Source organism: Primulina tabacum, chromosome 15 (assembly GCF_025594145.1).
Source record: "Primulina tabacum isolate GXHZ01 chromosome 15, ASM2559414v2, whole genome shotgun sequence".
Classification (NCBI taxonomy): domain Eukaryota; kingdom Viridiplantae; phylum Streptophyta; class Magnoliopsida; order Lamiales; family Gesneriaceae; genus Primulina; species Primulina tabacum.
Genome location: NC_134564.1, coordinates 7,869,103 through 7,893,603, shown reverse-complemented (window position 1 = coordinate 7,893,603; position 24,501 = coordinate 7,869,103). Strand labels below are relative to the sequence as shown.

At 32.1% G+C, this 24,501-nt stretch overlaps 1 non-coding gene across 1 annotated transcript; it reads right to left on the bottom strand.

Moving 5' to 3' along the window:
• Positions 1–306: 306 nt before the first annotated feature.
• Positions 307–415, bottom strand: LOC142528148 (small nucleolar RNA R71). The gene has a single exon (XR_012815630.1). It is a non-coding gene; the product is annotated as a small nucleolar RNA R71 (small nucleolar RNA).
• Positions 416–24,501: the final 24,086 nt, after the last annotated feature.

The following is a 24,501-nucleotide window of genomic DNA, read 5'->3' as shown; positions in this document are numbered from 1 at the left end:
CTTGTTTAGTTTTTCCTCCTGATGCATCTAATTTCAACTTTAAATCTCAAATTATTCAACTTTTACAAAATTTTCATGGCTTAGATTCTAAAAATCCATATTTACATCTAAGAGAATTTGATGAAGTTTGTAATACTTATAACGATCAAAATTGTAGCATGGATATAGTTCGATTAAAGCTTTTCCCTTTTTCTTTAAAAGATAAAGCTAAAACATGGCTACAAAATTTAAGATCAAGTTCAATAAGATCATGGGAAGAAATGCAACAACAATTTCTCAAAAAGTTTTTCCCTTCCCATAGAACAAACTCTTTCAAAAGACAAATTACAACTTTTTCTCAAAAACAAGGAGAAACATTTTATCAATGTTGGGATAGGTATAAAGAATTACTTAATACATGCCCACATCATGGTTTTGAATATTGGAGAATAGTTTCTCACTTTTATGAAGGTCTTATACCTAAAGATAGGCAAATGATAGAATTCATGTGTAATGGAACTTTTGAAGATAAAAACCCAAATGAAGCTATGGAGTATTTGGATTCATTAGCAGAAAATGCTCAAAATTGGGATAATATAGGCACAATAGAACCACCAACAACTAAAATCAATAATTCAACAAATGGGGATGGTATCGATAATCTTAAAGACGATACAGATATTCAAGCTAAACTTGCATCTTTAGCAAGAAAAATTGAGTCATTAGAAATAAAAAAGAGTGGTCAATTAAAAAGTATTCAAGAAATTGTTTGTCATATATGTGATACACATGATCATTCTACAAAAGATTGTCCAACATTACTTTCATTTAAAGAATGTCTCCATGAACAAGCAAATTATGTTAAGAATTATAAAAACCAATATTAGATCCTTTTTCACAATCATATAATCTTGGATGGAAAAATCATCCTAATTTTAGTTGGAGGAATGATAATAATGCACAACCCTCACAACAATATTTTCAAAATAACCAAAATCATCAAGGTTATATTCCTTATGTTACACCTCCAAGAAAAAATTTTGAAGATGTAATTCATGCATTTATCCAAAAGCAAGAGTCTATCAATATTCAAAACAGTCAATCTATGAGTGATTTGAAAGAAACTCTTGCAAAATTTGCATCTGCACTTAATATTCATGAAAAAGGAAAATTTCCATCTCAACCACAACCTAATCCTAAAAATCAAAATCAAGAATTAAAAAATGAAAAAATTGATCAAATAAAATCTGTTATTACACTTAGAAGTGGTAAAATAGTTAATGATCCATATACTAATGAAAACAAGGATCATTTAAAATCAAAGAGTGAGGATGATAATCCTGATACTTTTGAAAATGATGATACCTTAAATTCTAAGAATAATATGGTGAATGATAAATCATCTGAAATAGTACATGAGTTCGAGTATCGTATCCACGAGGAAGCTAAGGTAATTACAAGTCCACTACAATGTCTTTTTATTTTTTTCTTTTAGTTGTTTGAATCTTTAATTGGTAATTTTTAATTGTTCAAATTTTAATTTAAGTAGTTGAGATTAAATGATCCACTCTTGGTATTTTAATAAAGTTAACATTAACGAACATTATTGAAATCCACTTAAAAAAATGGTTCCGAAATATTAAATAATCATATTTATATTATGTTATATATTATTATCTTATAAGTATATAATATATACCAAAACTTATAAATGTTGTCAAGTATTTATTGTGCTATATATATATTTGTAAACACTAAATCAAGGTTCCCACTTTAAATGGTTGGTAAAAGCAAACTAACATTTAAATGGTACCAAGAAATTAATATTATGATATATTTATATATAATAAATCAAGGTTCCCACTTTAAATGGTTGGTAAAACCAAACAAACATTTAAATGGTTCCAAGTAATTTAATATTATAATATATTCATATATAATAAATCAAGGCATCCACTTTAAATGGTTGGTAATACCAAACTAACATTTAAATGGTTCCAAGAATTTAGTGTAACATATAGCAACAATAAATCAAAACTCCCACTTATAAGTAGGGTATAAAAATGCTTAAAGAAATAAATATAACATAAACAATAAATAATGATTAAATAATATAAAACATAGATTCTTACCTTTTAGTAACCTTATTATCATGCCAAGAGTTTCACCTTTTCATCTCAACTTTAGGAAGTTAGTTATTCATTATTCAAAGTGTAAAACTTTGAATATGAAATTAACATGCTAATTATATTTAAATGAAGAAATAAAGGAAAAATATAGAGAGAAATATTATGAACTCAAAGGTTTGTTCATAGAATGAGGGATATCTCAATACATTACAATGCACCCCTATTTATAGCCAAATTTGGGGAGACAACCACAAATAAAATATTATTTTTTTACACATAAGTCTTCATTGGTGTTCCAAGATATTATATTATATTACACATCACTTTTGAAAATCTTCTTCTCCGAATTTGCTTCTTCACATAAAAAAGAAACATGTGGATAATTGAGTTGCCTAGTTGTGGTATTTTTTTCAAACCGTTTGACCAAGTAATTTGAGAGATATGGTCAAAATACTAAAGCATGGTAAAATGCCACTCCTTTGGTAACTTAATTTGTTGCTTAATTTGATCCCAATTGTGAGAGGATTTTTATCTCATGCTTGCCACCAATATTGTAGATATTAACATCAACTTTCTACAGGTCCAAGAATCATCTTAATCCCATTTGCAACGCCAAGTTTATTCTTGTTTTATCGAAACTGTAAAAAATAGTAAAAACTTGTAATTACACAACAACTTATATTTTATATAATTTATTATAAAACATATAATATTTAAACATTTAATAAAACAAAAACTATATATTTATATTATAAAACATTTAATTAATGTACAATTTTTATGTTTATCACACCTCCCAACCAGCTTAATGCTAGTCCCTAGCAATTTAAGCGTTAATAGCAATACAAAACATATTGATTAATTTAAATAGAAATGTAATCAAAACTATCTAAGTGTTTAAATTAAATTTGAAAACTGTAAAAGTTATATCAAGATCATCATAATTATAATTTATGAAATAATTTGAGATGATCAATTCAAAGCTTATTTCAGGTAGTTAAATGTACACGGTCTTCAGAAATTCCTAGTAAGAGTCTCAACTCCATATCCTCACAGGTTAATAAATGTTTCAATTTATGGCAACGATTTCTCTCATGGAGTTGGAATACAGATAAATGCTCATAAAAATGGTTTACAGAATGCAGATAGACAAACGAGCCAAACTAATCAAAAGATAGAAAATCCATTGATTCAAAATCTAGTTGTTCTTATTATATATTTTTTCCTGATATATATATATATATATATATATATATATATTTTTCATAACATCATGGAATCAGACTAAGTTTATGCTTCTTGACCATATATTTATTTAATTTGTACAATAAATTTCTCTCTTTTTTTTGAGAGAGATATATGGGTCGTAGCATATAACTTAAAAATTACATAGATCTTCAATATCTTTCTTTTTGTATTTTTCTCCTTTTTTTTTGAAATATCATTTTTTTTTTCAAAATAAGAACTCAAGATCTAAACAATAGATAGTCTCTCTCATGATCAATAAAGGCTCGAAAGCTGTTTTCTCAGTCCTCTCCACTCACTCACAAAATATGTGTGAGTTTAAAATTTTAGGCACTCTTATAAGGTATATCTTGGGCCATATACTTTAATACCTGATTTTATCACGATGGTTAATCACTCAAAAAGATTTCATAAATCATATTTTTATATTGATCAGAATATTAAAATTGATTTTTTTTTTCAAATAAAAATTTAAACATTCTTAAATAGATTAATGCATGTTCTAATTTAAATCTTTCAAGCATGTAATGTATGACATTTTTGCAAAAATTACTAAGATACAAACAATAAACATGATTTTATTTTAAAATAATATATATATATTTTTTAAGTTTTTTTTAAATTTTTTTTATAAGTTTGTTCTCCCCCCAATCAGAATATGACATTGTCCCTAATGTCAAAATAACTATTAATAAAGAGTACATAATGAAAGAGATATCACCTGGAATTTTATCGAAGATAACAAACTGAAACAAACGCAAACCAATCCACGACTTTTGAATCAATGATCCAACTTCCTTTTCTTACTGCTTGATTGCGACCAATTGATCTTTGTTATCATCTGATCAGGCTTATGAACAAAAGCTTCCAAATCATCAATTAATTGGTCGGCAGTCGAAGCACAGATGAGCATCCGTCTTGAATTTTCCGAAATGAAATTCTGTTCCACAGCTTTATCAAGAAATGTCAACAAACTGTCATAATAATTATTGATATTCAACAAGCCCACAGGTTTATTATGGATATTAAGTTGTGCCCAAGAAACAGTGTGAAAAATTTCTTCTAATGTACCAAAACCACCTGGTAGTGCGATAAAAGCATCAGAATTTTCAATCATTTGAGTGATTCTTTCATACATAGAAGAAACTTTTAATTCCTCCCCAATCGTAACACCTGTAATATTTCCTTCAGCTAAAGCTGTAGGAATAATACCCAAAACCTGACTACCTCCAAGATGAAGCAGATGTTGAAACAGATCTCATTAACCCAATATTACCTCCCCCATATACCAAGTGAATTTTTCTCTCAGCCAATATCTTTCCAAGATTATTCGCTGCTTCTACAAACACTTCATTTTTTCCAGGACTCGACCCACAAAATACACAAATATTTTTCAATGTTTGTGCAGAGGATCCAGCCATGTTTTTACTTTCTTTTTTTAGGTCTGCGAAAATAGAGAGAAAGATGAGAGATTTTATAGGGGTAATATGTTATCATGACAAAACTATGGGTCACAACTGTAAACAGAATAAATAATAAAAACAATAATGACACACATGAATATAAACAGTAGTGTGATTGTGGCTCACAATTTTCCTCTGGTTTTACGTCCAGAAACGGCTTCAACGCCTTCTATGAGTCGAGGATATGCTTCCTATCCAATTTTCTTATAAATTGGCAAACATGGTCTTTTTTAGTCGGATTCCCAAGACTATGACGCTTATCTTGGAATTGTTTCCATAAACGAAGAAGTTCAATATGCACATGTCCACTAGAATGCGTCTCAAGAGTCAATAAGATGTTATCTAAAGACTCCTTACTCAGCCCATTCTTAATGAAACCAATTTTATCTTCTCTGTTATTGGAAACACATCCCAAAGATCTGCATCGTTTGTCACAAGTCCATCTTGCACACTTATAACAAACCCCTAAACTTTTGGCCCTTCGTTTTTTCGCATAAGTGCTTTTACCTAATCCAGGGCAAATACCGAATGAGCAATGATTGTGGAACTTCTCCTCCTAATCGGACCTTAGCTTCTATTACAAGACGAATATCTTCTGGAATTCCTTTTTGCATTAGCAATCTCAATCTTTCACACCTTCCTGCATAAATTTTTCTTAGAACATTTTCAGAAACAAAGGGAAAATATTTACAAATTTTTGAGAGAATTTCATCCATTTTGAAAAGAAATGAAATGATTTTTTTTAATTTTTGTACCAGCAATTGTGGGAAACTGATTTAACCGACTATGAGAGTCACGGAGTACCGTTATCCGCCATTTAATCGGAAAAATAAAAAGATTAAGAAAATCTGAAATAAAAACAAACAAACTTAAATGCAAAAAAAAAAAAAAAACAAGGATCAGAAAGGGAAATAAACTCTTCTTGAAAGATTTCATTTTCTAAAAATGGTTTAAGCCTTTGTCCATTTACTTTAAAATATCACCATTTTTAGGATTTTCAATATCCACAGCTCCATAAGTATACACATGCTTTACAACATATGAGCCTGTCCATCTTGATCGTAATTTTCCTGGGAATATGTGAAGTCGAGAATTATAAAGCAAAACTTTTTTACCAATCTCAAAAGATTTTCTAAGAATTGTTTTATCATGAAATGATTTGATTTTTGCTTTATAAATCCTTGAATTCTCATACGCGTCATTTCTGAGTTCATCAAGTTCATTAAGTTGCAATTTACGCAATTTGTTGGCATCATCCATGCTTGAATATAAAGTTTTGATCGCCCAATAAGCTTTATGTTCCAATTCCACAGGCAAATGACAATGTTTTTCATAAACCAACCTATAGGGAGACATATTCAATGATGTTTTAAAAGCTGTTCGATATGCCCAAAGTGCATCATTAAGTCGCAGAGACCAATCTTTTCTATTCGAGTTAACCGTTTTTTCCAAAATTTGCTTTATCTCCCTATTAGCTAATTCAACTTGTCCATTTGTTTGAGGATGATAAGGAGTAGTTACTTTATAAGTAATACCATATTTTTTCATTAATGAAGCAAATGGTTTATTAACAAAGTGAGTTCCCCTATCACTTATCATTGCTCGAGGAATTCAAAATCTACTAAAAATATTTTCTTTTAAAAATTTGATGACGATTTTATGATCATTTCTTCGACATGGAATTGCCTCTATTCATTTGGAAACATAATCAACTGCAACTAAAATATACAAGTATCCAAACGACGGTGGAAAAGGTCCCATAAAATCAATTCCCCAACAGTCAAAGATTTCAATTTCAATGATAGGATTCAAAGGCATCATGTTTCTTGCAGATTTCGTGGGTGTCTTTAAACAAAGTGGGCCAATAAAATCCACACTGCAAGATTTTTGCAGCCGTTTTCTTTGAAGAAAAATGTCCTCCGCATGCTTCTGAATGACAAAATTTAATGACACTACTTACCTCATTGTTGGGTATGCAACGTCGACAAATTTGATCTGGACAATACTTGAACAGATACGGATCATCCCAATAAAATTTTTTTACCTCATTCAAAAATTTTCTTTTATCTTGGGAACTCCATTGCGGTGGCATTTTTCCTGTCACAAGAAAATTTACTATGTTAGCAAACCAAGGTGTAGTAGTAACTGAAAATAGATGTTCATCAGGAAAATTATCGTTAATTTGTGTCATTTCACAAGATGATCCTGTTACTAGTCTCGATAAATGATCGGCTACGACATTCTCGGTTCCTTTTTTATCTTTGATCACAATGTCAAATTCTTGGAGCAACAAAATCCATCGTATCAGTCGTGGCTTTGCATCCTGTTTGTCAACAAATATCTAATAGCAGAATGATCAGTAAACACAATAGCCGTTGATCCAATCAAATAAGAACGAAATTTATCTAATGCAAATATTACAGCAAGTAGTTCTTTTTCAGTTGTGGAGTAATTCATTTGAGCATTGTTTAAAGTTCTACTTGCATAATATATCACATAAGGCTTACTGACCCAATACTGCACCGACTGCATAATCACTCGCATCGCACATGATTTCAAATGGTAAAGACCAATCAGGAGGTTGCATGATAGGAGCTGATGTTAAATGTCGAATGATTTTATCAAAAGCATTTTGACATTCTTGAGTCCACTCAAATGCAGTGTCTTTTGTTAAGAGGTTACAAATGGGTTTAGAGATTAAACTAAAGTCCTTTATAAACCTCTTATAAAATCCAGCATGTCCCAAAAATGAGCGAATTTCTTTAATGGTTTTTGGAGGGGGTAAATTGGCAATGACATCAACTTTTGCTTTATCAACTTCAATTCCATGAGATGACACGACATGTCCCAAAACAATTCCAGAAGTAATCATGTAATGACATTTTTCCCAATTTAAAATAAGACCTTTTTCCTCGCATCTTTTTAAAACTTTTTCCAAATTTTCAAGACAATTATCAAATGTATTCCCAAAGACAGTTAAATCATCCATGAAAATTTCCAAACAATTTTACCATGTCGCAAAAAATACTTAGCATACATCTTTGAAATGTTGCTGGGGCATTGCATAAACCAAATGGCATCCTTCTGAATGCAAATGTTCCAAAAGGACATGTGTATGTAGTTTTTTCTTGATCTTCGAGTGCAATGGGAATTTGATAATAACCTGAATATCCATCAAGAAAACAGTAGTATGGATGACCTGCTGCTCTTTCTAAAATTTGATCCAAAAATGGTAATGGAAAATGATCTTTTCTAGTGGCGTCATTTAATTTTCTATAATCAATACACATCCGCCAACTAGATGGGACTCGACTTGTTAACAATTCACCTTTTTCATTTTTTATCACTGTGATGCTAGATTTTTTTGGAACTACTTGTGTTGGGCTTACCCACTTACTATCAGAAATAGGGTAGATAATCCCAACATCAAGTAGTTTGAGAACTTCAGTTTTCACAACATCTTTCATGTGTGGATTTAGTCTCCTTTGTGGTTGTTGAGATGTTTTAGTATTTTCTTCTAAATGAATTTTGTGTGTGCAAATTAGTGGATTAATGCCCTTGAGATCTTTTAGTGTCCAACCAATTGCATTTTTATGTCTTTTAAGCATATCAACTAATTTACCTTCTTGATCACTTTCTAGTTTGGAAGAAATTACCACCGGATATGTTTCATCTTCTCCAAGAAATGCATACTTCAATTCTTCTGGCAAGGGTTTTAACTCCAATATGGGTGGTTCGTCTTTGTTCTCATATTTTGCATCAAATTCTTTCTCTGATCCTGGTAACGAGTGATACCTGATAAAATCATCAAGATCAATTTCAATATTTTCTTTAACAGCTTCAATTGAACAAATATCTAATTGATCACGAGTACTCCCTTCTTGAATGTTTTCTTCCACAAGAGTTTCAATAAGATTTTCATCTTCACTTTCATCTCCTTTGTCATGTGGTTGCTTACAAAGATTAAAAACATTGAGCTCCAAGGTCATGTTACCAAATGACAACTTCATTATTCCATTCCTGCAATTTATAAGGGCATTAGAAGTTGCTAAAAATGGACGACCCAGAATTACAGGAATTGCATTACAAGCTTCGATAGGTTGTGTATCTAAAACTATGAAATCGACATGATATACAAAGTTATCAACTTGGACCAATACGTCTTCTACCATACCTCTTGGCACTTTAACAGATCTATCGGCAAGTAAAAGTGTTACCGAAGTAGATTTTAACTCGCCTAGATTGAGTTATTGATAAACTGAATATGGAAGTAAATTCACACTAGCTCCAAGATCAAGCAAGGCTTTTTTAATCTTTCGTTCTCCAATAATACATGAAATAGTAGGAAAACCAGGGTCTTTGTATTTCAAAGTATTATTATTTTGAATGATTGCACTTACTTGTTCGGCTAAAAATGCTTTCTTTTTCACATTCAATTTTCTTTTCACAGTGCACAAGTCTTTCAAAAATTTGGCATATGATGGTACCTGTTTTATTGCATCTAATAAAGGAATATTAACTTTTACTTGTTTAAAAATATCATATATATCAGAATTCAAATTTGATTTTTTTGTATTTTTCAATGCATGAGGGAATGGTGTTGACACTGTCTGTTGAACCTCCTCTTCGCAAGTTATGGGTTCCACTTCCTTACCCTTTGGAGTTGATTTATCATCATCTTCACAAGGTTCAAGAATGGATTTTTCCACAACCTTACCACTTCGAAGGGTAATAACAGATTTTACCTGATCCATCGATTGAGTTCCAGAAGTTCCAGTTTGTGAATGATGATCCTTGGATTGTGAAGGAAATTTACCTTTTTCATGAACATTAAATGCAGATGCAAATTTAGCAAGAGTATCTTTCAAATCTGTCATGGTTTGAGCAGTTTGAGTATTGATAGACTCTTGCTTTGCAATGAAAGAATTCAATGTATCTTCCAAATTTCTTTTAGGTGGAGGAACATAAGGTGCATAATTTTGAAAATTTTGTTGATTTTGGAAATGTGGTTGTGAAAATTGTGCAGCATTATCATTCCTCCAACTAAAATTTGGATGATTTCGCCAACCTGGATTGTAATTTTGAGAAAATGATTCAAAATTTGGCCTTTTGAAATTGTTCAAAACATTGACTTGTTCATGGAGACATTCTTTAAAAGAAGGCAAAGTGGGACAATCTTTTGTAGAATGATCACTTGTATCACATATGTGACACGCAATTTCTTGAATAGCTTTTAATTGACCTTTTTTTTTCAATTCAAGTGCCTCAACTTTTCTTGCAAAAGAGTTAAATCTAGCTTGAAGATCATGTTCATCTTTGAGAGTGTACATACCTCCACCAGATGTAGGAGATTGAATCTTGTTTGATGGTTCGATTGTACCTATAGTGTCCTAATTTTGAGCATTTTCAGCTAATGAATCGAGATACTCAATTGCCTCATTTGGATCTTTATCTTCAAATGTTCCATTACACATAAATTCAACCATTTGCCTATCTTTAGGTGTTAAGCCTTCATAAAATTGAGAAACAACTCTCCAAATTTCAAAACCATGATGTGGACAAAGATTAAGCAATTCTTTGTATCTATCCCAACACTGATAAAAAGTTTCTCCTTGTTTTTGAGTGAAAGTGATGATTTGCCTTTTGAAAGAATTTGTTCTATGAGATGGAAAAAACTTTTTCAAAAATTGTTGTTGCAATTCATCCCAAGTTCGAATGGATCCCGATCTAAGATTTTGTAGCCAAGTTTTAGCTTTATCTTTTAAAGAAAAAGGAAAAAGCTTAAGTCGAATGGTGTTCATGCTACAATTTAGATCATTATATGTGTTGCACACTTCTTCAAACTCTCGTAAATGCATGTATGAATTTTCAGAATCTAAGCCATGAAAATTGGGTAAAAGTTGGATAATACCAGGCTTAAAATTGAAATGAGATGCATCAGGGGGAAAAACTAGACATGAAGGTGCACTAGTACGTGTAGGATTCATGTGATCTCTAAGTGTTCTTCGTCTATCATCATCATGTTGAGATTGAATTTCATCTTCATTTTCTTGGATGGGTTCTTCCGCCATGTTTTGTAAAAATAAAGGGTTATTTCGAATGAGTCGACCACTAAGTGTACGTGACCAAATGCTCATGCAAATGCAAATGCAAAAGAATAAAAACACACAAAAGCAATAAAAATTCAAATAAAGAAAAATAAACTATAAACAAAATTAAATAGACGTGAAATTAAATTATACTTCCCCGGCAACGACGCCAAAAACTTGTTGCGACTTTGATTGTTGCACTCCCAAGAGCAGGTTGTCCACAAGTAGTATAATTCGATGAGTTCGAATATCGTATCCACGAGAAATTTAAGGTAATTACAAGTCCACTACAATGTCTTTTTATTTTTTTCTTTTAGTTTTTTGAATCTTTAATTGGTAATTTTTAATTGTTCAAATTTTAATTTAAGTAGTTGAGATTAAAGGATCCACTCTTGGTATTTTAATAAAGTTAACATTAACGAACATTATTGAAATCCACTTAATAAAATGGTTCCAATATATTAAATAATCATATTTATATTATGTTATATATTATTATCTTATAAGTATATAATATATACCAAAACTTATAAATGTTGTCAAGTATTTATTGTGCTATATATATATATGTAAACACTAAATCAAGGTTCCCACTTTAAATGGTTGGTAAAACCAAACTAACATTTAAATGGTACCAAGAAATTAATATTATGATATATTTATATATAATAAACCAAGGTTCCCACTTTAAATGGTTGGTAAAACCAAACAAACATTTAAATGGTTCCAAATAATTTAATATTATAATATATTCATATATAATAAATCAAGGCATCCACTTTAAATGGTTGGTAATAGCAAACTAACATTTAAATGGTTCCAAAAATTTAGTGTAACATATAGCAACAATAAATCAAAACTCCCACTTATAAGTAGGGTATAAAAATACTTAAAGAAATAAATATAACATAAACAATAAATAATGATTAAATAATATAAAACATAGATTCTTACCTTTTAGTAACCTTATTATCATGCCAAGAGTTTCACCTTTTCATCTCAACTTTAGGAAGTTAGCTATTCATTATTCAAAGTGTAAAACTTTGAATATGAAATTAACATGCTAATTATATTTAAATGAAGAAATAAAGGAAAAATATAGAGAGAAATATTATGAACTCAAAGGTTTGTTCATAGAATGAGGGATATCTCAATACATTACAATGCACCTCTATTTATAGCCAAATTTGGGGAGACAACCACAAATAAAATATTATTTTTTTACACATAAGTCTTCATTGGTGTTCCAAGATATTATATTATATTACACATCACTTTTGAAAATCTTCTTCTCCGAATTTGCTTTTTCACATAAAAAGAAACATGTGGATAATTGAGTTGTCTAGTTGTGGTATTTTTTTCAAACCATTTGACCTAGTAATTTGAGAGATATGGTCAAAATACTAGAGAATGGTAAAACTGCCACTGCTTTGGTAACTTAATTTGTTGCTTAATTTGATCACAATTGTGAGAGGATTTTTATCTCATACTTGCCACCAATATTGTAGATATTAACATCAACTTTCTACATGTCCAAGAATCATCTTAATCCCATTTGCAACGCCAAGTTTATTCTTGTTTTATCGAACCTGTAAAAAATAGTAAAAACTTGTAATTACACAACAACTTATATTTTATATAATTTATTATAAAACATATAATATTTAAACATTTAATAAAACAAAAACTATATATTTATATTAATAAATATTTAATTAATGTACAATTTTTATGTTTATCAATTAGGGATGTCACCATATAGGTTAGTTTTTTGTAAGCATTGTCATTTACCGGTTGAACTTGAACATAAAGCTTATTGGGCAATTAAAGCATTTAATATTAATTTAGATGATACATCTAAATTAAGAAAATTGCAATTAAATGAACTTGAAGAATTAAGAAATGATGCATATGAAAATTCAAAGATTTATAAAGATAAAACTAAAGCCTTTCATGATAAAAATATTATGAGAAAGTCATTTGAAATTGGACAAAAAGTTTTACTTTATAATTCTCGTTTGCATTTATTTCCAGTAAAATTAAGATCGAGATGGTCAGGACCATTTATAGTTAAATTTGTTTATCCTCATGGTGCTGTTGATATTGAAAATCCTAAAAATAATGATGTGTTTAAAGTTAATGGGCAAAGACTTAAGCCTTTTATAGAAAATGAAAATCTTAATGATGAGTTTATGCCTTTATATGATCCATAATAGTTGTTTGATATTTTCATATTCTGTTTTTACAGATTTTAGTTCATTTCCCGGTTAAGTGACGATAACGGTACTCCGTGACTGTCTAAGTCGGTTTCTTCAGTTTTTCCAAAATAATTGAAATATATATAATAATAATAATAATATGGATGCATGTATTGTGAATCTTTGTAAATATTTTGCTTGTTTACCAGATAATGCGCTGAAAAAAATATATAAAGCTAGATGTGAGCGACTAAGGTTGATGATGTCTTATGACATACCGAATGATGTCCGTTTGATAATTGAAGCAAAAGTCCGATTGGTTGGGGAAGCAAGTGAAATAATAATAAGACATATGTCAGGATTTGGTAAAAGCACATATGCCAAAAAGCGAAGGGCTAAACGTATAGGTGGATGTCATAGATGTGCAAGGTGGACTTGTAAGGGGAAATGCAAAAATGTTGGAATGACATCAATGAATAGAGAAGATAAAATTTTATTCATTAAGAATGGTCTGAGTAAAGAGCCTTTGGATAATTTTCTAGAGGTTCTTGATACGCATTCTAGTGGGTACGTGCAAAATGAACTTCTTAAACTATGGTGGCAATTTCAACAGGAGGAATATCAATATGGACGGTGGAATCAGCCTTACAAAGATCCTACTGTAGTAACACATATCTATTTTGATAAGTAATATATATATAAATAAATATATATATATATATATATATATATATATATATACACAATTTTGTCTTGGGAATATGACGTTAAAAGACCCTGTTTGCCAATTTATAAGAAAATTGGATGGGAAGCATATCCTCGACTCATAGAAGGCGTTGAAGCCGTTACTGAACGTAAAATCAGAGGAAGATGTGAGCCACAATCACAACTACGCTGTATATATGTGTTTTAATTTTATGTCATTTTTATTTTTTATTAATAATAATTTCCTGTTCAAATATTGACTTTTGGCATGGTACCCTTATAAATTCATATGATGTGATCTAACAATTACAGAAAACATATTTCTAAACATGTCAACATCCACGGTAAATAAAATCAAAAATATTTGTGTATTTTGTGGATCTAGTGCAGGAAAATATTCAATTTATGATGAAGTAGCAGAAAAGCTTGGAATAACACTTGCTGAAAAAAAGATTCATTTGGTATATGGTGGTGGTGAAGTTGGTCTCATGGGAAAAGTTGCTAAAGCTGCGCATACAGGTGGAAGTGAAGTCTTAGGCATTATTCCGATTACTTTAACCAATCTTACTGGACCAATAATAGGAGAAGAAATGAAAGTGGACAATATGTATGAACGAATTACTCAAATGATTGAACATTCAGATGCTTTCATTGCTTTGCCAGGAGGTTTCGGTACTTTGGAGGAAATATTTCATACTCTTTGCTGGGCACAATTAAATATCTACAATAAGCCAATTGGTTTTTTAAATGTTAACAATTATTATGATAAACTGTTATCGTTTCTTGATGATGTTGTGGAATAGGGATTTCTCTCATTAACTTCACGAAGGATGTTAGTTTCTGCTACAAGTGAAGGTGAACTTATTGATTTACTGCAAGGATTTAGTCATGAACCAGATCCATTCTTATCTCAACTTAATTGGCCAACATCCAAGAGTAAGAAAAGAAAATTCATGTGATGCTAAACTTGTGATTCAACGGTATGTTTTAATGTTTTTTTTAAGGTATGAATAATGTTTTATTCTTCTCCTCTTAGTTTTTTTTATGAAAATAAAAATATATACTTATATATAGTAATAATATTAATAATTTTTAGTTCAATGTCGAGTAAGGTGTCAGTAAAATGCACCTGAGACGCATTAGTTAATAATTATTGGAAAATCACAATACACTAGATTTTAATATTAAATTACAGACTAAAAAAAATTAGTTTTCCATATGTACCAATTTATATATATATAATTTTTTTGATCAATTAATATAAAATATATAATAGATGTGTTTATTTATTTATATATATAATTGTGTGTGTTTTCAAATAAAATAATTTCTAAAATTTTTATGAGAATATAGTTAAAAGATATGGTTTGTATGGTTGTTAACATGTATAATTGAAAGAATTTTTTTTGTAAAAGTATATTATATACTTACACATCTTTTGTGAGTAAGTGGTGAGAAATGAGAAAACAATTAATAAACTTTTATTGATTATTGAAAAATGGTTAATTACAAGAATATAACTCCCCTAAAAAAATATTTATTCAAAAAAAAAAGAAAAAAAAGAAGTAAATAAATAACGGACTGCAAAGTACTTTATTCATTGTAAAATTTATTTTTTTTCTAGATTTGATTGATGTACTATCAATGTGTTGTAAAAACAATTATCAATATGATCTTAAAAAAAAAAGAATCAAACAAACAAAAAGATTTGTTTGTGCTAGTTTCAAAGGTAGTCGGATGTATCCGTTATATAATGTTTTTATATATATAGATATTTATGGTAGAATGTTTAAATAAAAAAATTTTATATTATTGTAAAATTTTGCAGTCACGTTATTTAAAAAAAACAAAAGAAGAGAAATAAACAAAAGAAAGGGGATTTTATTTTTTGTAAATTTTCCTATTTTATTTTCAATATTAGTTTATTTAATTGTCTGCTTTAATATTTATTCTTTTTCAATGAGAGTTAATATTCATTTCAACTCCATGAGTGAAAACTAGCTATTCATTAAATATTTTAACCTGAAAGAATATATGGAGTTGAGACTTTTACAATTATATTCTTGATATTATACATGTTATGGTGGGTGGTGTAAATTATCTTTTTGACTATATTATTATAAAAAATTTAGAAATTTAAAAATTATATATATATTGTTACTTTATAATTATGTGAAATAAGAATAATAATAAAAACATATCTAATTATATATTATTATATTAAACAAAAAAATAAATAAATATATATAAATCGTTATATTATTTTGTTTTTGAAATGAATATGTTTGTACCTTTGAATATATAAAAGGAATAAATAATCTAGGTTGTGATTTTCTGATAAATTTTATTTTATTACTAAGGGACTAGTAATAAGATAGTGTGGGGGTGTGATGAAACTTAAAATTAATAATTTATTATATATTAAAACCTATTTTTTAAAATTTCAGTTTCATTAAAATGATAAAATTATGTTATTTTAGTATTGTTTGTTTATATTTAAGTGTATTACTAAATATATTTTATTTTCAGGTTTTCTACTTGTTGGTAAAATAATGATAACTCAAGCTACAAAATTCAAATGGAGGTGATTCAAATATGTTTGGAATTCTTGAGAAATTATCTACAACTTTGCAGAGGACATGATTGTCTAAAAAGTTCATGAAGATGATCAAATTGTGCAAATATCAAAAGGAGGCCATATTTACTTTTACTATGACCAGCTTATAATAAAAAAATCATAAATAACTCAATATTTAACCAAATGAGGTGAACCAATTGGCTAAATTCATCTACAGACAATTCCCTACATGTTTTTTATTTTGAGCCAAGTCAAATTCGGTGCTTAAAGTCGTGGAACATAGCATTGAAAGAAGGGCCATGGAATTGAAGTTTGAGGAGACAAAAACTACTATTACAACTACATGGCATTATTAAAATTTTTGACCATTTCTCTCATTTGGCCTATAAATAGAGGCATTGTGCTAGCTTGAGAATCATTCTATCTCATTGTAAAATATAGTGTGAGTGTGTATCAAAGTTCTAAGTTCCAATATTTTTTCTTTCATTTTCTTAACTATGAGTGATGATTTTAGTGTTGATCAAAAGTAAGCTCATGGCAAGCTAATCTATTATGTCAAGGTGAAGAGGATGAATTCTTGGTGAAGTAAGATTGTTTATATTTTGTATATTCTTTCTTTATTTCATTTCATTTAGCTAATTTCTTTTTATTGTAGGTATAAAAATGAATTATTTGTTGTTATCAATTTACATCAAATGCTTGATACCATTGAAGTGGTTATCTTGATTTGTTGTTTAATTTTGATACAATAAATATTTCATCAATTATTATTATTGTTATATTATATATATGTATATATATTTATATTTATATAATTATTTCATATATTTCATTTAGACGATAGCGTGACTCTGCCGGTTGTTCTAAATGCAATATTATGATTTAATACTAACATCTAACAATCTAACATTTACTTTATCGCAACTAACTTTTACTTTTCGCATCTAACTTTTACTTTCCCGCAACTAACTTTTACTTTATCGCAACTAACTTATTAAATCTTATATTTCATTTAGGCAATAGCGTGGCTCTGTCGGTTGTTCTAAATGAAATATAATGATTTAATTTAACATTTACTTTATGCAATTATATATTTATATAGTTATATAATCATAGGTATCATATATAAAATATCGGTTAATTCGATATTTTCTATAGTGAGAACTATATTATATTATATGTGTGTTTAATTATTTAATTTCTCTTGGAACCATTATTTATGGTGGTTTCTTTTTTTTTTTACTTTTAGTTAAACAATGTTACATAAACCAAGAATAAATCCTTGAGCCTTGACAAAATTTTATAATTTGTAAACTTCATTCTTGAATTTGGTAATTTATAAATTAATAAATTTAAACTAAAAATAACCTCTCTGTGGATCGATCTCGTACTCACGAAATATATTACTTGCAGACAACCTACACTTGGGTGAATTATAATTTAAGTAGTAACATGTGCCAATGTCCAGGAACCGGGATCCCTAAAGAGTCGAGTAAGAGATTATGAGTCAAGAGTTGATTTATAGTTTTATATCGATTCATGTCTTTCATATTATTATGCATGTTATTGATAACTGTTCCATGCTTTTATATCTGTTTATATGATTGCATGTATACGTTGTTTATACTAGGAATATATTTCTCATCGGAGTTATCCGGCTGTTGTTGTGTTTGTATGTGTGCATGACAACAGGTGGGACATGATCAGGGTCGAGAAGAGGATGAGAGATCAAAATTAGCGTGGAGATCCGGACTTAGATGTAGATTGGCTTTCAACACTTGATGTATAGTTGTTGAACCCTAGCTTGAGATAAATGTATTTGTGCAAGACTTGTACTTTACTTTGGATGTTTATATCATATTGATTTTCATATGTTCCGCACTTATGTATTTAAAAAAAATATTTAGACCCAGATTAATCAATTGATCCGAATGATGATTAAGAAAATGAATTAGGTTCGAGTCCCCACAGCAGGTGGTATCAGAGCAGTAGGTTCCTTAGATTGAGATAGAAGCTAGTGAGCGGGGTAGCTTGAGTTTTCTTTCCTGCTTTTGCTATGCTAGCATGTTTTACTATTTTAATACATGTTTACCTGATTATCTGATTTGATTGGAAACATGTGTTATTGAGAATGAATCAGAACCGATTCTTGATCAGAGGTAAGATGATTAGAAGGGGACTGAGACAGATTTGTCAAATTTGATTACTAACCCTTTTTATAATCAGATATGCCTCCTTGAAGAATCCCAGAACAGGGTAGTACCTAACTAATCCGATGGATGTCACAGCAACTCCTATGGTAACACTGCTGAAGAGATTTCAGTCGTTCAAACCATCGACTCTGAAAGGCACTGAGGCTTCAGTTGACTGTGAGAGTTGGCTAGATGATATAGAGATGCTGTTTGATTCATTGGATTATACAGATGAGCGTAGAGTCTGATTGATTTGGCACCAGTTGCATGATGTTGCAAAGAATTGGTGGCTCACGACCAAGAGGGCTTTGGAGCATCGAGGTACGGTTATTACTTGAAAGATCTTTAAGACTGAATTTTATCAAAGATTTTTCCCAGTATCGTATAGAAAAGAAAAGGGTGCAGAGTTTTCCAATCTGAGACAGGGTCAGCTGAACATTGAAGAATATGTGACCAAGTTCTCTACCTTGTTACGTTTTGCTCCACATGTTGCTGAGAGTGATGAAGCTGTTGCTGATCAGTTCATCAACGGATTGAATCCCGAGATCTTTACGTTGGTAAACACTGGAAGACCGAATAATTTTGGTGATGCCCTGAACAGGGCAAAAGGAGCTGAAGCTGGCCTGATTAGGCAGAAAGGAGCTTCGTATGTTCCTCCAGTACCGAGACAGCAACAAACTTCTACTTCATTCCAACAACCCCCTTCCAGATTTGAGCGTGGCAGTGGCAGTAGCGGAAAGAAAAACTATTTGAAAGCCCGAGGAAAACAGTTCAAGAAGTCAGGGAGCAGTTCATCTAGCTCCAGTGGTTCCCGACAGAGCCAGAGTAATACAGGGGTCTATTGCAGAACTTGTGGAGGAAGACATCCCACAGAGCAATTCCAATGAGTATTTGGTAGTTGTCACATCTGCAGACAGCAGGGACACTTTGCCAGAGTCTCTCCACAACGAAGTTCTCAACGATCCCAGGGAGCAGAATCATCTGGATCAGTGGCTCAGACTGATAGACGATCATCTGCTGTTCACTCTTTCCATCCACCGACTACCACTCAGTCACAGCAGAGGCCAGAAGGAAGCCAGACTGTTAGCCAGCCTCCGAGACAGCAGGCCAGAGTATTCGCTTTGACTGAAGAACATGCACAGGAAGCACCTGATGATGTTTTTGCAGGTAACTGTTCTCTTTGTGGTTATCCTGCTTACGTATTGATTGATACGGGCGCTTCTCATACATTTATTTCTGAACGATTTGCATTGATTCATGCATTGCCTGTGGATTCTTTATCATCTGTAGTATCTTTCTCTTCACCTTTGGGGAGAGGTCTTATATCAGTGAATTCTATGAAACATTGTAGCTACAGTATGAAGGGCATGAGATTGAGTTAGATTGTATTGTACTTGTGTTGTCTGATTTTGACTGCATTATCGGTATTGATATGCTGACCAAATACAGAGCTACCGTATATTGTTTCCAGAAGATTGTGAGATTCAGACCTGAAATGGCTGATGAATGGAAATTTTACGGTAAGGTTTCTAGATCTAGAATTCCTTTGATATCTGCAATATCTATGACTCGATTATTACAGAAAAGAGCAGAGGGATTCCTTGTGTATTCAGTAGACGTACTTAAATCGAGCCCATCATTGGCCGATTTGCCAGTGGTATGTGAGTTTGCTGATGCCTTCCCAGATGAGATTCCGGGTTTGCCTCCAGTTCGAGATATAGACTTCAGCATTGAATTGGTACCAGGTACAGTTCCGATTTCTAGAGCTCCGTACAGAATGGCACCGATTGAACTGAAAGAATTGAAAGAGCAGTTAGAAGATTTACTGGCCAAGGGTTACATCAGACCGAGTGTTTCTCCTTGGGGTGCTCCAGTATTGTTTGTGAGAAAGAAGGATGGTTCAATGAGACTCTGTATTGACTATCTGAAACTGAACAAGGCTACGGTAAAGAATAAATACCATTTGCCTCGTATAGATGATTTATTTGATCAGTTGCAGGGTTCTTCTGTTTATTCCAAAATCGATCTGAGATCTGGATATCATTAGCTGAGAGTCAGAGATTCTGATATTTCAAAGACAGATTTCAGAACCAGGTATGGCCATTATGAGTTTATAGTCATGCCGTTTGGTTTAACGAATGCTCCAGCTGTATTAATGGGATTGATGAATCGTGTGTTTCAGAAGTATCTTGATGATTTTGTGATTATTTTTATCGATGATATTCTGATTTATTCGAAGAATATAATTGAGCATACTGAACATCTGAGAACTGTATTGAGAATCCTGAGAACTGAGAAATTGTATGCCAAACTGTCGAAATGTGAATTCTGGCTTAAACAAATTGTATTTCTGGGTCACATCATATCTGGAGATGGTATATCTGTTGATCCTAGTAAAGTTGAGGCAGTGATCAGTCGGCCTAGACCGACTTCAGTGCCAGAGATACGCAGTGATGCAAACGTGGTTGATCAAGCACCAAAGAAAACATGGGAGTCGTTGGAGTTGTCCGAAGGACCTATAACGAGGGGACGTAGTAAGAAGTTTAAAGAAGCACTTCAAGGACTCGTGATGAACTACCAAGGAGGATCTACAAATTGGGTGACTAAATTAGAGGAGGTTGGGAATCATGGAAATAATATTGAAGGTTTTTGGAATGTTATTCAAGTGCAATTGCCGAAGGTCCAGTGCACCCGCGCTAAAACAGGGACCGCACCCGCGGTCCAATGGCCGAAGGACCAGCGCACCCGCGCTAATAAAGAGACCGCACACGCGGTCCATGATAATCGAATTTAAAAAAATTCCCGAAGCTACACCGCACCCGCGGTCTAATCATCAGCGCACCCGCGGTCTTTACTTCCGTGTCAAATTTGCTAGTTATCCTAATTAAGCCTTTTTACACTACTTTTTCATGCTTTATTGTTTATATATGCATTGTATCAGCCCATGAACGAAATAATTCAGAAGTTTAAACATTATTGGAGATTTTCTCTCAATATTCAAGGCTATTTTAGCTTTGGTTCATAACAAAATCAAACTTATCAAAGATTGCATCTTTGTGGCGTTTGTCGATTGTTTTTCGCTTCGGATTGTCAAAACAAGATCTTTGAAGGTTCGTTTGAAATTCAATTGTTTTATCGTTGATATTTGTTGCTAAGTTTAATCGCTTAGAGGTGAATATCACAAATCGTTACTTGTTTCAAAAGATCGGGACAACATAATCGATCCTTGTTTGTTATTGAATTGAGGGTGCGATTTCGATATCCGTGCTTGCTTTTCATTCGTACGAGGATTCGTATCACGCAGTTTTATGGGTCTAGCAGGCTATTATCGTCGATTTATTAAAGATTTTTCCAGTATTGTGAAGCCGATTACTCAATTGATTCAGAAGAATGCACCGTTTGTTTGGTCAGAAGAATGTGAAGCCAGTTTTCTAGAACTGAAGAATAGATTGACCAGTGCTCCTGTATTGACTATTCCATCAGGTACTGGTGATTTTGTTGTTTATTGCGATGCTTCTCATAGGGGATTGGGTTGTGTGTTGATGCAGCGAGGACATGTTATTGCCTATGCCTCGAGACAATTGAAGCCACATGAGTCTCGCTATCCAATTCATGATCTTGAATTGGCAGCCATCGTATTTGCACTGAAGATTTGGCGACAGTATCTATACGGTGAGAAGTTTGAGATCTATTCTGATCACAAGAGTCTGAAATATCTATTTTCACAATCAGAATTGAATATGAGGCAGCGAAGATGGCTTGATTTACTGAAAGATTTTGATTGTGAAATCAAATATTATCCGGGAAAGTCGAATGGTATGTTCTTTATCCTTATCGACGATTGGTGTTTCAAATTTGATTGAAGATTGTTGTCTTTCTAGATTGATATTTGAGACAGATTGTCAACCTCTATGATTATACGTTGTTCAAGTTGAACCAGAGCTGATTTTAAAAATTAAAGAAGCTTAGAAAGTTGATCAGAATGTTCAGAATTCGATTTCGATGGTCAGAGCAAGACATCAATCCGAGTATCAGGTTCGTGATGATGTACTATATGTGAATAATCGTCTAGTTGTGCCAGATGTTTCAGATTTGAGACGACAGATATTGTCAGAAGCGCATAGTAGTCGATTCAGTATTCATCCTGGTGGCAGAAAGATGTATAATGATTTGAAAAGACATTTTTGGTGGAAACAGATGAAAGCAGATATTGCAGAGTTTGTATCAAAATGTCTGAATTGCCAACAGGGTGAAAGCAGAAATAAAAGAAACCATGAGGTCTATTGCATAGCTTGTTTATTCCAGAATGGAAATGGGATCACATTTCTATGGATTTTGTGACGAAGCTACCCTGATCCTCCCGAGGTTGTGATGCGATTTGGGTCGTTATCAACAGATTGACCAAATCAGCATGTTTTATTCCGTACAAGATGACGTACAGACATGAAAAAATGGCAGAGATCTATGTCAAAGAAGTGGTCAGATTGCATGGAGTGCCGAAGTCGATTGTATCAGACCGTGATTCTCGATTTACTTCGCACTTTTGGCACAGTTAGCAGCAAGCTCTATGTACTAAGTTACACTTGAGTACCCCATATCATCCACAGACTGACGGACAGTCAGAGCGGACTATCCAGACATTGGAAAATATGCTGAGAGCTGTAGTGCTAGATTTTGGCACTAGTTGACAAGACTTTTTGCCTCTTTGTGAGTTTTCGTATAACAACAGCTATCAGACGAGTATAGAGATGGCTCCATTTGAAGCGTTGTACGGCAAGAAGTGCAGATCCCCTCTTTATTGGGATGATATTTCGAGGTACCTGAGATTTGACCTGATATGATTCGAGAAATGAATGAGAAAGTGAAGTTGATTCTGAAGAGAATGAAGACAGCTCAAGAAAGACAGGCCAAATATGCCAATGTTCGTCGTCGACCGTTAGTATTTGAGGCAGGAGACAGATTATTTCTGAAGATTTCTCTTTTTAGAGGCGTTGTCAGATTTGGCAAGAAAGAGAAGTTGTCTCCATGATATATCGGTCCGTATGAGATTCTCGAGGAGATAGGAGATCGTGCCTATCGACTCGCCTTACCACCTTCTTTATCTGGAATACATGATGTGTTTCATGTACCTTTATTGCGGAAGTATCTTCCTGATGCATCTCTTATTATTCAGCCAGACGAGGCAGAACTTGATGAGACACTGAGTTATTTTGAAAAGCCGATCCAAATTCTTAATCGTAAAGAAAAGCAACTCAGAACGAAGACTATTCCGCTTGTGAAAGTTTAGTGGAGTCGTCATGGCATTGAAGAAGCTACTTGGGAGACTGAATCAAACATGAGACAGAAATTCCCAGAATTATTTCATCGATGTGAGTTTCCTGTTTAGCTTATATTATGCATTTCTTATTGTATCTTATTTGCTATCTGATTTGATTGCCTGTGATTTCGGGGACGAAATCAGATCTTCGAGGGGGATAAATGTAATGCCCGAGATTTTTCTTCTGTTAATCTGCGATTATTGATTATGAATTGATGTGATTATAGACGGAAATGAACAGATCGGGGAAGACGAGAGAAGACATTGTTATGTGCGAGGACTGAACCCCTTGCGCACATGCGCAACCAAGCAGGGCGCATATGCGCGAGATAGGCAGAGAACCTCGCGCATATGCGCAAGACAGGGCGCGCATATGCGCGAGCATGTACAGGGAAGAAGTGCCGATATTGTATTTATTGGGTTGTATATTGATATTGTACTCCTCAATATTGTCATTTCCAGATTGAGTATTGACAGCTTCGAATTCGAGACTTCGACTTCGTTAGATCGACAACATAAAGGTATAAGTCAATGTGGAACCGGGAAGATACGACTCGAGTTAAATCTAACTTGAGTTTCCCAAAACCACATACTTTATTTTATTGC